Source organism: Emydura macquarii, unplaced genomic scaffold (genome assembly GCF_026122565.2).
Source record: "Emydura macquarii macquarii isolate MOO-44397 ecotype Brisbane River unplaced genomic scaffold, CSIRO-AGI_Emac_v2 contig_431, whole genome shotgun sequence".
In the NCBI taxonomy this organism is placed as follows: Eukaryota; Metazoa; Chordata; order Testudines; family Chelidae; genus Emydura; species Emydura macquarii.
Genome location: NW_027130568.1, coordinates 9,705,001 through 9,721,610, shown reverse-complemented (window position 1 = coordinate 9,721,610; position 16,610 = coordinate 9,705,001). Strand labels below are relative to the sequence as shown.

Genomic DNA, 16,610 nt, shown 5'->3' with positions numbered 1-16,610 from the left:
TGAAATAATTGCACAGGTTTATTAATACTTTTTACACCCATTTTCTTATAAGATTTATTCTGCACAGAGTAAAATAAAGAAACAAAATTTTAAAAACTGGATCATTTTGTTATTAGATATACAAGTAATATTGCTAGTACAATCTGAAGACAAGTATGAAGCTAAGAAATACAAAAGAGAAAACTACCACCAAAAATTTTAAAATGAAATATTGTATTCTAATGACCATTCCAGAAAATAACAAATATTGGGAAATATGGTAATTATATTTTTTCTTTTAGGAATTTATTACAAGAAAGAGAAGGATTTTGGTAGAGCAACACAACCAATATACTGTTTACTACTTCTAGATATTGTTAATTTCATGTGGATCAGTAAATATGCAAAAATTAGCTGGAATTTTTACCTTTAAAAACCCCAATCAAATATAATAATCAACTAATAGTTTAAGCTTAAATATACTAGTGAGGAAAAAGGAATTCTTCCGAATTCACAGAACTGTCACTTCAAAGAAAACAATGCACCACAACTCTGATGTTAATTTCTTTGTTTCATCAACAATAAGTGATTTATACTGACTGAAGTGATTCAAATCATATTAATTCTCAATTTAGAATGCATACTGTGATGGGTTTTTTGGTATCTTGGAGGATATACTGCCATCTAGTGACCATGAAAGCTTGCTTAATCAAAGATACAGTAAACTCTGAAAAAAAAAATTGAGGACTGTATTTTGGGCCTATGCACCCTACAGATTTTCTCTGGTGTGTAGTCTAAGACAAGTTGTTGGCCATACAGTAACTACCTAAAGTGCATCTTCCAAATCCATTCTGTGGGAGGGAGTATGTTGTTCATGGCTTATACCAAAAGTGGTTTTCAGATGGGTGTCTGGGGATCTATTTTGGTCAATATAAGACTTGTGCATTGAAGCTTAGAAGATGACAACTTCACCAATGATCAGAGCACAGGAACAGCTGGTATTTGTAGGAAATGTGTATGAGAATTACCTCAGCTCAATCTATTCATTCTGTTGTTTGGACAGCTTCTGCCACTGAAGCCTAGAATACAGAAAAAGTTCCTGTTCTGTATCATTTATTAGTGTGGGATGGAGACACAAAAAAGCAGAAGTCACCCTAACAGACAGTAGAATTCTCCAAGCAAAGGGAATTATAAACATATGTATAACAAAGAGAAAAAAAATAGGCAAAGCAATAAGTCTTACATGCCTTATGTTGTAAGCAACCTGCTTGCGTCTAATATCCTGGCAAAATGGATTGAAAACCATTACTCCATGGAAAAACATAACCCTTACAATGATGCAAGGTCATTAAAACCTAAAGTGATTTCCTACTGAATGGGCAACAACCACATGAGTTAAGAGTTGCCTTGTTTTAATACATACACTCATTTCCCACCCTAATATATCCATTCTCTCTCTCTACTGGCAGATCTAGTATATTTCAACTGATTTATCCAGCATTCTAGAACAGTAAATATAGTTTCCATAATTTATATGACAAGCCACATAGTGTTCATTTCTTATTAAAAATTACAGACACATGCAACTTTACAATCATGGCCTTTTTTGGCTATCAGAACACAGATCTATTCACCTCCCCGTTAAAAACAATCCAAGATAATGTTTTCTTAGGAAAGTAGCATATTTATGCTGGGGGAGAGGGGAAGAGGATGGGGGAACAGTATGGTTTTTGGAAAAGGTAGACTTTTTTTAAGGGGGAACATCCTCTGTTGTGCAGCCCAGCTTGAATAGGTGAGCTGCAAAAAAGGGAATTAGATGTTGTTCCATGGACACTACGCAAGCTCAGTGATGAAAGCAGCCTCAGTAGATCAATAATAGAAGATTTTAGTTCACGTGGAGCTCACATGAAATGGAGTGCACATCTCTGCGTTACACCCTCATCTTACATATTTCTTCCCTTCCCAACTTGCATAGCAGAATTTTACTGGTTCTGATAATAAGGGATCCTCTTCGGTTGTGGAAGATGGATTGGACATAAATGTTAGTGATCCTGGGTGACAGGTGAGGGCAGAGAGAATTTATTGACAGCAATTGTGTTTGAGAAAATTTTGTGTTTGAGAAAATTCATAAATAGCCTCTATAAAGCATGCAAAAACCTAATTCTACTTAGTTAAAACATTCATAATGGAAACATTGATACAATTAACAAGTCAGCTATGTATTTACATTATAGATAATATAACAGAAAAGAAGAGAGTGTCCATCCTAGACTCCGGATGCCCTTAACATTTTTAAGTGCTAAAAATGTACTAGGCACTTTCCAAATATATAGGAAGAGAGTGTAAACTCATCAGGGCAAGAATTAAAAGACAATAGATGAAGGCTCAAACACCAGGATACAGCATACAAGTGGAGTGGTCACAAAATAGTTAGTTCCACTTTTTATTTCTGGTATTAAATTTTAGATGAAGTTTGTTTGTTTTATTTATTTTATGTGCAATAGAACATGGACTACCCGTGTACTTAGCTGTACACATCACCATTTCTTACCACAGGCTTAGGTTCCAATCCTGCTACTATCCATCTGGGAACAGGGGTCTGCCTGCCTAGAAGACAGTACAGAATTGTGGCCTTGGTACAAAAGCTGAGTTAGGCCTGTATGGGATAACCTGTGAATAATGGTGTGTGTAATAGTTTGGGGCTTGGATCTGGTATTGTCAATGGGTCTGTTACTTGATTTCTTGGGGGGGAAAGTTCTTTATTTTTCATGCATCAATCCATTCCATTCATCTAGTGATCCGAATTTGCATGCTCCCATGTAATCCTTCTATTGATAAACTTTTAAAGCTTGATCTCCATTAAAGTTAGAACATGTTCAGCAAACTATTGTTCATCATGTAAAGCAACTACAATGAAAATGCATCATGTTATAGTGTCAAATACCTCATGCAAGTCACACCTCCTTTTCTTATTATTAAGATCTATTGTCTACACCAGAGTTTCTCAATTGGTGTTACGGGGAACCCTGGGGTTCCGCGGGAACCCTGTTAGGTTTCCGCGGAAAAGTGACATTGCGCCGCCGAGAGCAGCTGTTCTCCATGCCGCCGAAAAAGGGAAGATGTCCCGGATTTTTCAACGGAGGGTATTGAGTATGAGTGTAATTTCCCCGCAGAGCCTAAAGGGTTGCGTGGGGAAATTTAATTGAGAAATGCTGGTCTACACTATTTGATAACACAGTTGATTGTTGGACTCTTGCTGAGATTACCTAACTGGCAAATGTCTATCTGCCTAAACCAATCAGACCTTATGCTTTGTTAAGGCAAAACAGCTACCCAGTCATTTTTGTGATGGCTTTCTGACAAAATCACAGGCATAGAAAACAGTCTGGTAAATGGAATATTAATGAGTGAAAGTGAAGTCTTCTTTAAAAAGCAATGTTTATATATTTTTTAAAAAGTTATCCTCCAGGCATTCCTCAATTCTGTCAGCAGAATATAAGCAAAATAAAAACAGTTCTAATCCCATAGCAAGATTATCTCCATGTAGAAGTACTCATGTACAAAGGCAAACATGGGAGGCACAACTAAGATTAATTTTCTCTTAGTCTTTAATACATTATTAAATGGGATCATTTACACATTTTATTTGTGGTATTATGGCGTGACACCCACTTGGCTGTTGCTAGAAACGTAGTACATATACTTCAGTACAAAAGCCACATATAGCACATTCTTTACGCACATACATTCTACCTTAACCAGTATTAAGACCTGGTTTTATTTCCATTGAAATCAACAGCAAGATAATAATGCACTTTTGCATGTGTCAGACACTGAACTAAAGGTCGAGGGAGCGGGCAAACAAACAAACAAAAAAGGGATATACCTGATCATTTGTAGGCATCCTCCAGACCAAAAGAGGCAAATTCTGCAGCTATTCCACATGCAAGTAAGCCTCCAGTGAGTAGTCCTGTGGCAGTTTCAATAAAGAAGTGCAACCTAGTAGAAGAGGGATGATTTTCTTTACCCCAGCACACAGTCAAAGGAACTATCCATTTGTGAAGACCATCTGTTTAAAGCGAAAATATTCATCAAGACAATGAGAATTCATGGATTTAAAAATTAATATTAAAATATAGAATTTTATTTTTCCCCTCAGATGATTCCCCTCATTTCCCCCTCCCCGCCCATTAGCGTCTGCTACTAAAAAAAAATCCTCAGATTTTTTCCTTTAGGGCAAGGTTGTAGCTTGTCCTACGCATCCTACTTGGGGAGTACAGTGATATAACACATTCCTTTACTTCTCTGTGTCATAGAAAGTGTGCATGGAGGAGAGACAAGAAAGGAGTATGCTTCATGTGGTAACTGCTCTCTCTCCTATGCAAGATGGGCAAGGAATGGGCAGAACCTTGATTTCACTTGCACACCCCAATTGTACAGGCCAACAGAATTGGGCTGGCATGCCAGGGAAAGAAACATAACCTGCTACTGGTATAAACAAGTAGTAGATTAATTCTAGAGCTGGATGGAAAACAGACTTTCCATTCCAAAATGAAATTCTGACATTCTGAAATTTGTTTTCATACTGAATCAAACTGAAAAGTCAGAATTTTGAGATTTTTTTCCCCCACAAAACAGATTTACAAATTTCATTTAAATACTGTTGAAACAGAACATAAAATATTAAACCTACTATAAGTAAATATGATAATATTTTATCATAATAGTTGAAACTAAATTAATCAAAACGTTAAAATTATTTATTTAGACTTTTCCCTCATTGAAAATTTTGATGAAATAGACATGTTTCCATGAAATGTTTTGATTTTGACTAAATAGTTTCCTGCCAGAAAACTGGTCCACTGAAAAGTTTTGATCAGCTCTCATTCCATTCTGGAGGAAGGGGTCAGCACATTTGACAATCCAGCTCTTAATAATTTGAGACGCTGCTGGAGGCAGGGAAAGGGAAATGTAGTTTAAATGTTTTGCAGTGTTTTGTTTTTCATCAGTGGAACTGTTCCTCTGGTAATGAAAAAGTCAATGTATATTGTAAAATATTCTGTGTTGTCCTACCACCTTCAGAGAATTATATTTCTGTTGGAAGTTTAACATTACCACACATTCATCTGGACATGAAGCAGTCCCACGCTACCTGTTGACTCTCATATACACAGAGACAAGAACCAGTTGCAAAGACAGAGGCTGAGAAGAGAGCCAGGCTAGATTACTGCAGCATAAATGGAATATTAATTTATACAATTTATGGATTTCCTGTCAATTAAATAATTAAGTTACTCCACATACTCATCCTTCTATCTGGAAGCCTTTGGATGGACCATCAGGGGATGGACAACCTTGATTGCTTTGTTCCCATAACATTCCTCTTTCCTCCAACAATAGAGGCAGATTCTCCTGCATGCACTCTATCTGCTCCCTTATGGCTGCCATTGGGACATTTTAGAGCCAACTGTCTTTTGCTCTGGCCATTATATACCTGTCAGCCTGAACTGAGAGTTATTAAATGTTAAATAAAGATTGTCACCTTCACTTGTACCATAGATGTGGTGTCTCATTTCTGGCCTAATTTATTCAAACTTGCCTCAGTCATCATAGAAATATCACTACAAGTGAGCCTATGTAGGGGGACAAAGGAGGGTTTTAAGATGTCTCAGAGGGGGAGAGAATAAGAGGATGGTGTGTCCTTGAGGTTCAGGAATAAGGAGAGAGCACAAAAGGATCTTTGGTATAATTTCAGCCACCAATTCAGTGGCTGCCAACTCATTACAAGATGAGTATTTGTCACTGGAATCCTAATCAGGTCTTGTGACTAGGGCCAGGATAGCTTCCTTTTCTTTGCCAGCACTCCTGGTCAGATCCTTATTTCATGATGCCAGAGATCTCTTAAAACAAATAATAAAGTTATTAAAAATGGAGCAAATGAAGCCTTTTCAATCCCTCCCTCTGGAAAGGAACCTTACTGAGATTCTACAGAGGGCAAAATCCTCTACTCTGCTACATGTGGCATGCTTAGGGCCATTGGATATCTACAATATGGTGGGGACACGAAAAGGATCATAAACTACTACACAAAATTATGCAGACATTTCAGTAGTGCAAACCACCAAAACTGCACTTGGGAAATGCACTGTTTTCTTTATACAGAACTAGGTGCCAGGTAAAACAATTGGGCATTATATTACAGCCCTATGTCACAAAGGTAGGTCATGTGATTTGGAACAATTAACGGTAGAACTAATTAAAGACTATATTGTTTGCAGCATGACTTGATATCCACATCAAAGCAATGTTAGTGTGAAATGTATGTAGCTCTGCACAGTGGATGCACGCATAGTTAGTGAAAATTGTAGTTGCCAAGTGAAAATATTAACAGTGAATGAACTGAGATGCATCAAATTAAGAATTCATATCCAAATAAAATCACACAATACAAGAGTAAACCAATGGAAGACCAAAATTATTGCCTCCAAATTTTCTGCAAAGATCTCTGGTCTTATTGGGTAATCCAATCGTGGCCTGCTGTATCAGCTATCTACGCAAAGCTGGGACAGCATACACACTGGAAAAGACACACACGCAGCTAACACCTGGAGACACGGCATGCTTACAATAAAAGCAACCACTTGTTATTTCTCAGCTCAAATTGTAGAAACATACAAACCAAAATACATCCATGAAAGTACAATTGGAGGATAAGGTTCTGATGAGGATGACAACAACAATACAGAAACAGACATTTGTTGGGTCACTTAAGTTTAAAAGTTTGTAAAACAGATTGATTTGTGACTCTGAAAATAAGTTAAATTCCCCCCCCAAAAAAAAAAAAAAAAAGATATTGGAACAAACTTGTAAAAGGAATCACAGCAACCATATAAATTAACAACCACTCAATGTTAAAATGAAAAAAAAACTGAGATTATTACACATAATAAGTTAAAACATGTAATGTGTGCATTTAAAAAATCCTTGAAATATTTTTGCACTGATATGAAAACAAGCATTGTTACCATATCACAAGAAGCCTTACAATACTTTATTAGACTGTCCACTTAGGTTTGTCTTCACTACACTTTCAGTTGCCAGTTACCTTGAAGTAGCTAACATGTTTGTAAAGGCCAGGACAGACATTCCCCCACATATCTGGTCAATAAAGTCTACAAATGTTAGTTCTTTGGCCGTGAGTATGTCTATACTTCTAGATGGGGGTGTGACTTCCAGCTCAAGGAAACATGTTCGTATTAGCTCTGACTGAGCTAGAGCACAAAAAATGGGAGGTAATCACAACAGTGCAGGCAGAAGGAGGGGCTAGCTGTTCCAAAGACCCTAGACACACACTCAGATTAGCTAACTCCTTCCCCATTTGCACTACCATGGCTACACTTAATTTTTAGTACACTACCTTAATGAGAGCTAGCACAAATCTCTCTCTTCAAGCTGGGAATCACAACCCCAACTCAAAGTGCAGACATACCTGATCTAGTCTGGATCAAGCATGTGGAGAGGATCTACACTGGCCTCTTAGCTACTTTGAGTTAACTGGCAATCAAAAGTCTAGAGAAAAGACATACCCCTAAGAGACATGAGCAGCACAAAACTTTAGTGACAAACATCTAAGGAGCTTTTTGAGCCAAAGACAATTAACTCTGAAATATTTCAGAGAGCTACTTTTCAGAAACCTTTATAAAAGAACTATTAAGCCTGAGAGAGCAAAATCAACTACAAATGGGAAAATATGTTAAATTTTAAATAAAGTGAACTTGGACATGGTTATTGCTATATCATCTGCATCACCAAGGAAGACTAATCCTACAGGAGGAACAGAAGAAATTTGAACTAGCATTGACTTCTTTAGAACATGAAGGTTACAACCAACAGCAGTATCATATATCATTCCAGTCACTAACAATGAAAAACCACCAGGAGCAAGAAACAGGTTGCAAGTGGAAGATCTACTTCAGAGGTTGGGTAAGTCTCTACAGAAGAAGTCATTCTGATTGGAGCTAGTGAGAACATTCTCAGCTACATTATTTGTGCTGAAATATGCTATTTTCTCGAAGCCAAGATGTTGTGCAGAGAAATATCAGTTTTGACTAAATTTTTCTCGGGTAGCACTTTTTTGGTCCAGGGCTCTCTGGTCACTCCAAAAACCTCTGCATTTTGATCTGAAATTTTAACAATCCCATTTTTCAAAAAAAATGTTTGAAAGGTTCTCTTCTTCTTCTTCAGTGGGGAATGGAAACAAATGTTGAAGCCTCAAAAGTTGCCACAAAATGAAATGATCATCATCCAGACAGTTCTAAGTAGGACAGCAAGAAGAGCCCCGTAGGAGCAGAGTTACTGGCTCAGAAACACTAGTTTCTGACAGGTTAATTTGTGGCTATTCTATTTTGGTTTTTTTTGTATTTGATTTAATTGAAAAAAAAAAAGAAAATAAATTTGATTTAATTGAAAGAAAGAAAATAAAATACATTTACCACTGAAATCAGGGGATACCGACCAATGTCTTGGGACAGGGGTAATAAACTTTGGAACCTCAGCTCATGTCCCATAACTGGAGTCAGATCAAGTTTCAGCTTTTTTGCAAGTAGTTCTTTGGTTTGTTGGGCATCTGTGGGGCCCCACTTAGTCTTAATTCATCACTTAACGTGGAGCCCCAACACACACAGTTCTCCCTACAGCATCAAGTTAAAGCATTTTACTGTCACCTTCAAAGCCCTACACAACTGCACTCTGGCCTCTCCCTTTCTGAGATTAGAGAGAAGAGCAAAAATACACAGGCACCCAATCAGGGGGCTCATCCTTCAAAAGCTCTGTGGAGCCCAATTGCAGAGAGGTTGTGAAGCACAACAGGACTGCACAGTATTTCTTCCCTGGCCTGAGGATTGGTCAGTCAGAACTGGGATACCACAGGGAGGAGTCTTGTATAAACACAGATTAGACAGAGATCCTGTAGGTGGGTCCAAGGGCCTGTACACTCATTACTCTAACAGAATACAGGGTTTTTTTTAAAAAAAAAAAACAAACAAGTGGTTCATGCAGCTTAAAGACATTAAATGACATGCAAGATCCCTTGCTTTCTCTGTTTCAGTTACAGATTTGTCGAAGATGTCAGCTCTTTGCTCAATATCTTCCTCCCCCCCCCCCCCCCCCCCCATCCTTCATGAACTCCAAATCTGATTTGGGATTCTGCCATTTCCTCCCTAATCTGACTCCAAGGAATTCTGATCAACGATTAAATGGTCAGATTCAGAATACTGATATGAAAATTATTCTAACTGGTGCTACTGGTAATAGATTAAAAGTCTATTATGATCTATGCAGAATGACATGTAATAGCTTCTTTCACTAAAGTACTGATCCAAAATCTATTGAAGTCAATTGGAGTTTTTTCCATTAACTTCACCTGGCTTTGTATTAAAACCACTATCTTATATCAAAATAGAAAAACTGTTTTAAAATTACTAAACAAGTTGTCTGTGGTTTTATAGTACATGCACAAACTATTTGACATAACCATGCAATGAGAATTTGAGACAGATAGTATCGGAGAAGAGACATTACTCTTTTTTTTACTCACTAGTATTTTATTGATAAAGGTTGACACCCCAAAGCTGGTAAAATTAGATTTTCGGGTTCAGTTATCTTCTTATCCCTGACATACTATACTATCGTAGTGCCTAGTTAATTTCTCTGACTAAATTAAATTAAATGCTTTTTGCTAATTTTGAATCTTCATTTGCTGTAATTGTTGCCTAAATACTCCCAAAAGGACCTCTCTGGAATGGGTTTAAATTCAGCATCAATTGTGCAAACAATGGCTGTAAGAATTACCTGTTTTACTAAGTGTCTTCATGGCTGCTGCATTAAAGTTTAGTCATTTCAGCAAGTGGCTTCTCTCTCTCTCTCTCTCTCTCTCTCAGGGGATGCAGTCCTTGACATGTTAAATAAACCATCTCCTTCCCTCATAAAGGCTAAATAATTACATCTCAATTCTTGTGTCGCTCTACATTTATGCAAAAAATATTGTGAATGTTTATTTAGGTATGCCACACTTGTATCTGTTTTATTGGCTGAGACTAGAGGAAAATGAGCTTCCTGACCTTTCTAGTACATGGCAGCTCTCGAACAGAAAATGCCTTTAGTTTACACTAACAGTTGTTTTACAGGAGATAAAGGTAATTTCTATTCTGATACTGGGACTGATATCGTATTGCTTCACCTCCTATGTGCATATGGTAAAGGTGCATTTTTAAGATTAATTTTTGCTACTATGTCTTTTCACCTTAAAGCTGCTGAGTGTCTAGCGTAAATATTAATTGCATATTAAATTATAGGTAAACAGTTAACATATTGTACTGATTGATGGCTATCCCCATCTAAAGAAATCTCTTCAGTTCTATGTAATAGACAAAAAAATTACAAGATATTTATTGAGGGTAAATCAAAGACATGATACCTTAATACATCTCCCTTCCCCCACATCTTTCAAACTTCAATCCTGTGCCTGCATGTAGCCACAATGAACTCAATGGCAGTTTGTCCCAGAGGGAGCTCATTGTAGGGACCTAAGATATTTTGTTCTCATGTGTAGATTTCATTCCATGGCCCAAGGATTGTATAAGTGATTTGTTGGCTGCACTGCACAGTAAAGCAAGATTTCTTCATACAGGTTGAGGGAATATGACAGACCCCATTTGGTCTAACAAACCTCCACCATTTCCTCCTTTGGACATCCTTCCACTGCAAGGCCTATAAACCCTAGAACTTTCTTCCACATTTATAGGTGTTAGACAGCATAGTGATGGGAACTACAGAAAAAAATAAAATAGCTGCAGGGTGGGAAGAGGTGAAATTGTGTCTGTGTTAGAGAGACTGTCATTAGCATGATCTCTTCCTAATTTAAAAACACTAACTCTCATTGTTGTGGCTTCTCTTCCTCCTTCTAGATCTTAGCTCTTTAAAATAAAAGCTCTTTGGGGTAAGGACTGTCTCTAATTTCATCTGCAAAATCATAGCTGTTATTCGGTGCCATGAAAATGGCAGTGAATAGCAAAATGTTCCTTTATACAACAATATAAGCACAAATATTAATTCAGATTAGGATTCTCAATTATCCTAGGAAGATTACAAATAAGAGAACTTTGTTTTCTGGGATGGTGAGGGTAGGCTAAATTGTTCATTTCCAGGAGGAGAATAAGTATCATACGTATGGTTAGGCAAGGTCTGTTTCCCTTCTCTGAGGAGTTTATAGCCTTTCCACACACAGACATAACATGATCTGAGTAGAACATGAAAATGCAAGCTTGAAAACACAAACTAGAACAATTGTGTGACCCTCTTTAAATCAACTATATAAACATTTATGTGGCACAATGCTGTAGTCATAGTGGAAGAAAATGTTTGAAACCATCTCTTTTAGTTATTTACTAGACATATAGGTTGATGGTTTTGTTGTGCACTTCAATAGCCTGTTCTTGATAACCTAGTGGATGATTAGAGAACTCTCCTCCCCCGCCTTTCTGTTTTGTTCTTTCGGACTACGATTCAAGCCTAAGACCTCATTTGGGGCCTCCATTCCTTCAGAGTCCTTTATAAATAGGAATTCACATGACAAAAACCATTGAGAAATGTTGGCACATTGTGCAATCTTTGTACTTAAATGCTGATCTCTGTGGCACTCCACTTGACACTTCTGTCTATTCTGAAATAGTCTCAGTCATTTGTATCCTTTTATGTACCCGTGTCCGTGGTCCCCAAGTACATTATTTCAATTACAAAGTTCAAAGCATTTATTACTTTAAAAAAAATGATTTACTGCTTTAAACTGTTAGTTTTTATGTGTTCATTAGAATAACCATTCTGTAGCTTTTTGTTGAATATTCATAAGATTCTGTCTGCCCGCTAGATAATTATGTTACATTAATATGGTATGAATAAATGAAAGCAGTAATTATAGTTTTATTCTTTATTTTGCAATTTACAGTGTGCTTTGCTTCAGTGATACAAAATTATCATGTTTGAAACAATATCACATGGTAATTTGTTTTAGAACTGTTCAGTACATAGACACAGATAGAGGACCCCACCCAGGATAATTGGATGGATAAACACAAAACAATCTTTTATGTCATCTGGAATATTTCATCCTCCATTTTCTCCCCCTAAAAGCAGGTTAACCCACAGAAATATATTAGGATGATAAGAGCCAAGCCCATTTTGTTGATTTGAAGTTTAAACTAAAAAATTAATTTTGAACCTAAATATTTTTTACTCTATGTACCTTAGATATAGACCTACAATCATATCAGGTAATCAGTGTTTAAAGGAAAAGTCCCCACAGAAATCAATGAGGAGCTCGGTTCAAAGAAGAGATAGTACAAAATGTCTGTTGTTATGGCTATAGCTCCATAAATATGAATGACACTTTATTACAAAGTATTCCTTCTCCCAAGGACCTAAGGCCTAGAATCTGCAAATTAATGGATTACCGTGGGCATTTGTACCATTGAGGAGCCCCCCATTGACATAAATGGGGCTGTGGAGAGGTCTGTGGTAGCACATCTGTGGTCTGTAGAAAGAAATAGAAGGAAATGAAAATGCTCTGATAGACTGGAAGAGATAAAATAATGGGATTATGCAGATAGTTGGAAGCTTAAGACATACATCCCCAGCCTGTCTTTCATAGCCTCTACACCAGAGGTTCTCAATCTATTTACCATTGTGGGCCACATATGCAACTCTCTATGCGGGCCGCATCCACACAATAGATACACAACCCATATGGCCCTGAAGATGTCACATGGACCACAGCTGTGTGCTGATTGGGTTGCAAGCGGCCTGTGGGCTGCAGGTTGAGAACCACTGCTCTAGAAGTAAGTGGGGGTAATATATTCATAACAACACACTGTAGCATTTTGGAAACAGAATGGCCTATTGGAAAGGACAGTGGACCAGGACTGAAAATATTTAGACATCCTCCCTCCCATTAATAGACGTTTTAGACCCCTAAAGAATCAGAAGAGACTTTGGCTTTAAGTGTAAGGGTATAGGAGAGAGAACTGGTAATCAGAGACAGTACATAACACATGCAAAAAGAGAGCATTGCTTAGTAAAGTTCAGTTACACAGTGCCTAAGACAGTGTAATAGGGGGAGTCAATCAAACAAAGATGTTACTGTGACGTTCAAGTAGCCGTGGACTCATACAAGACGTTAATGTAGCCTGCTATAAGGTAGTAGATTGTGGAAAGAGGAGGAGAGAGTCAGAAGAATATATACAGGGGCCTCTGAGAGCCGCAAACAATAGACAATGAGATGGCAGTCAGAGGCAAAGGAGTGAAGGGGAGGAGGAGGAGAAGCTGGGAACTCCTATTCAGGAGAGAAAGACCCGTAGCGTGTTTCTATGACCACTGGGGGAGGTGAAGTCAGATAAGGAGGAGCCAAAATATTAAGCAGACATTACAGATTCTAAGAGGGAAAGAGCCAGCAAAGAGGTAGAAGGTGTATGTAATAAATAGGCTATCGAACACAGCGTACGTTTCTTAAAGAATGGAACAGGAATTCCAGAAGAAGCAAGAAAAAAGAAGGACAGAGGTTGGAGCGTGGGGGCGGGATAAAAAGTTTTGGAGAGCTACATCCTGACAGAAGGGGCAAAAGCCATAGGACAGAAATGAAGGGTGAAGAAAATTTGCATGAAAGCTGGGTCCAGCCTTGGAGAATTATTAAATCGAAAGTCAAAAGGCAACATTGGGAGGAGAAGTGATGCTGAACTAAGAAGAATTTTGGTGAAGTGATGTTATGGGTGGAGGTGAGAGGTCACTGAAGCGGTTTTGTTTTCCAACAAGAATTGCTGCCCAGTCCCTGTTGTCCCCAGCGAATATGGAAGAATTTAGGGAGGTTGGAGAAGGTCTTACAGGGGGTGCTGGTGGAAACATATGGAATGTGTTCTGGATAAGAGCTAGTCCTTCTAGCAGCTATCCATGTTGCTGCACAGGAAGGAGCCCAAGGGGATCCTGTTTCAAACAAGAGCCGCTGCTCCTGACTGCTCTTTCCCTGCTGCTTACAACCGTCATTTTTAGCCTTCCAAGACACTGGGTAAAAAGGATCCCAAGCTGCTTTACAACCATTAACCACGTGTTAAGATTACCATTTATCTGATGGAGAAACCAAGACTGGGAGGCTCTGACTTGCAGGACATCACATAGCAAATCAATGGCAGGCATAGAACCACAAATCTCCCAATTTCTAGCCCTATGATTTTACCACTAAGTCTCGCTGCTTCTTACTTAGAGGAAGAGAGTGATTCTCCTTAAGACATTCTCAAACAGATCATTCTTTGAAACAGTTAGACCATGGCAATGGCACCTATGCCAATGGTAGTGGCCTTAGATTATTACCTGTGTAACATAGGACCCATATAATAAACAGCAGTTAGCTGGGCCGTAGAGGAAAGAAGTCTCATCACAGATGGGAAAGGAAGTATTGTATAATGGGCACCACACACCTTACCTCACAAAACCGAATGCTGGTCCTAGATCCTGAAAGCCATTTGCTCTCCCCCATTCAGTATCAAGGTGTAGTAAGAAGTGAGAGCTTAAGGCCTGTAAAACAGGCTAAGGCCTAAATGGAAAAAGCCGAGTGAACAGAAGTATAAGGGGTCACTCAAGTTAACTGAGACTGGTATAGGAAAGTGCTAATTCTGCAAGGTTGTAAGACTGCCAAAATATTACTAAAATGTGTAGTGGGTATAAGAGGTACCAAGATACTAACCTCTGAAATGACACTTTGATGGGTAGAAATGATACATGGAGTGGCGGTGCCCAAATCAGCCAATCAACGGAAGAAGGTGGTATTAGACTACGTCAGGAGGGTGGCAACTACCTACGTGAAAGGGGGCAGACCAAAAGTGTATGTAACAGTGTATAAAAGAGGATGTCAGAGGGAATACCGGTGTCCGGTCTAGGGGATAACGGAAAGTCCCGCCGTTGTAACGCCGCCAATATGAAACTGACCCAGAGATACTCTGTAAGTCATTTCTCATTGTGCCGCACGCAATAAACCCATCTTGGGCGCCTTCGTTACTCAGCTAATCTGTGGTCGTGTCGACTCATTCAATCGTGAGAGCCATCTCAGTTTCCTGCGCAGAGCTGGGACAGCATCTACACAGGGACACACACACTCAGCCTACACTGATAAACATCGGTAACCAACACACCGAGTACCACACATGGATTTGAGAATCAAGACCCTCCAAACTAATCCTGAAGACTCTATACTTCCACCACAAAACCAGCTAGATTCACAGCGTATTACGTTGCTGGATTAAAAAGGTTGTAGTTGCAAACTCAAGTAAACAATTTCCAATCTTCCGTTCTTTGGCTATTACAAACTGCAATTAGAAAACAAACATTTCCAGAGACTTTCCATTAAAATGACACAATAAACCGTAGGATTTCAGGGAGTAAATCACCAGGGATTAAAAAGCAAGGAATAGTTTTTCTCAGTCTGCCTCAATCTGGAGAGCATTTTTGCTGACATGTCAGGCTCTGGATCATCTGAAGATATGGACCTTAGAAAACCCCCAAATCCACTGCACATTTTGCCCTTCCACCTAGTTGGTCTATTTATAACATTTTGCTTTGGCCCCATATCAATAAAGCAGACTGTGTTCTTGTTCTGTGTTTGTATAGTGCCAGCATACTAGGGTCCCCATCCATGACTGGTGCTCCTAGGTTCTACAGTAATACAGGTATATGAACTCAAATATGAAAAAGCAAAAAGGTGAGGGGGAGAGTGACATCAAAGTACAGTAGTACATTTAAAGAGACGGTCTGGTGAATAGGGCACTGGCTTGCAACCTAGACTATCTATATTCTATTCCCAACTTTGCCACTTGAATGCTGCCTGGCCTTATTGGAAGTTTTTTATCCTCCCTCACCTTTATTTTATTTATTTTTATATGTATATGCCACTACGTTTATAGCACCCAATACATTTAGAGCACAGTACTTCCCATCTTCGCCCTGCCCCCAATATATTACACATATACATGTTATGATATGTGGCATGGTGCACAAATATTTACAGGTAACTCTTCCACATGACTCTCATCACTAAAGGGGCCATCTTTGAAGCCCTGATATGAGAAGTTTCAAGACAACCGTGACAGTTTCCCTGGTGTTGGGAGTCCCAATCATGGGCTGTGACCACTTTATAGCACCCCCTGCTGCTCAAGTCTGGCACTGACAGTGCTCCACTGCCTCAGTTTTCTTCTTCAGCCTACCCTCTCAGCTTGGTTCGCAGCCCTTTTCTGGGTCAACCTGGAGCTTTTCCCCTGCCCCGTATAGAGCACTGGGTCCCAGGCTGGTTCCTCTGGAATACCCAGTCTCCTGCAGACTCTAGCTCACGGCCTTCTACAGGAGTTTGCCCACTCCATCTGATTCCATACCCCAGATTAATCTCTTTCAGCTCTTTTGAGACCTATCTGTCCATTAAGTACCATCTGACCAATTTAACCCCACCCCTTCAGGCTATGAAGCAGCTAACTAATTAGGGCAGAGGTGGGGGCTGGCCCATCTCCCCCTGAAGAGGCCAGTTACCCTGTGACACATCCACA

The 16,610-nt window shown here is 38.9% G+C and overlaps 1 long non-coding RNA gene across 2 annotated transcripts in view; it reads right to left on the bottom strand.

Moving 5' to 3' along the window:
- Nucleotides 1-16,610, bottom strand: part of LOC137146260 (uncharacterized) — a 114,237-nt gene that overhangs the window by 77,474 nt on the left and 20,153 nt on the right. For both annotated transcript variants that reach the window (XR_010917880.1, XR_010917881.1), the window contains exon 2: nt 3,866-4,048. This is a non-coding gene — a long non-coding RNA (uncharacterized lncRNA). The remainder of the gene's footprint in view (nt 1-3,865; nt 4,049-16,610) is intronic.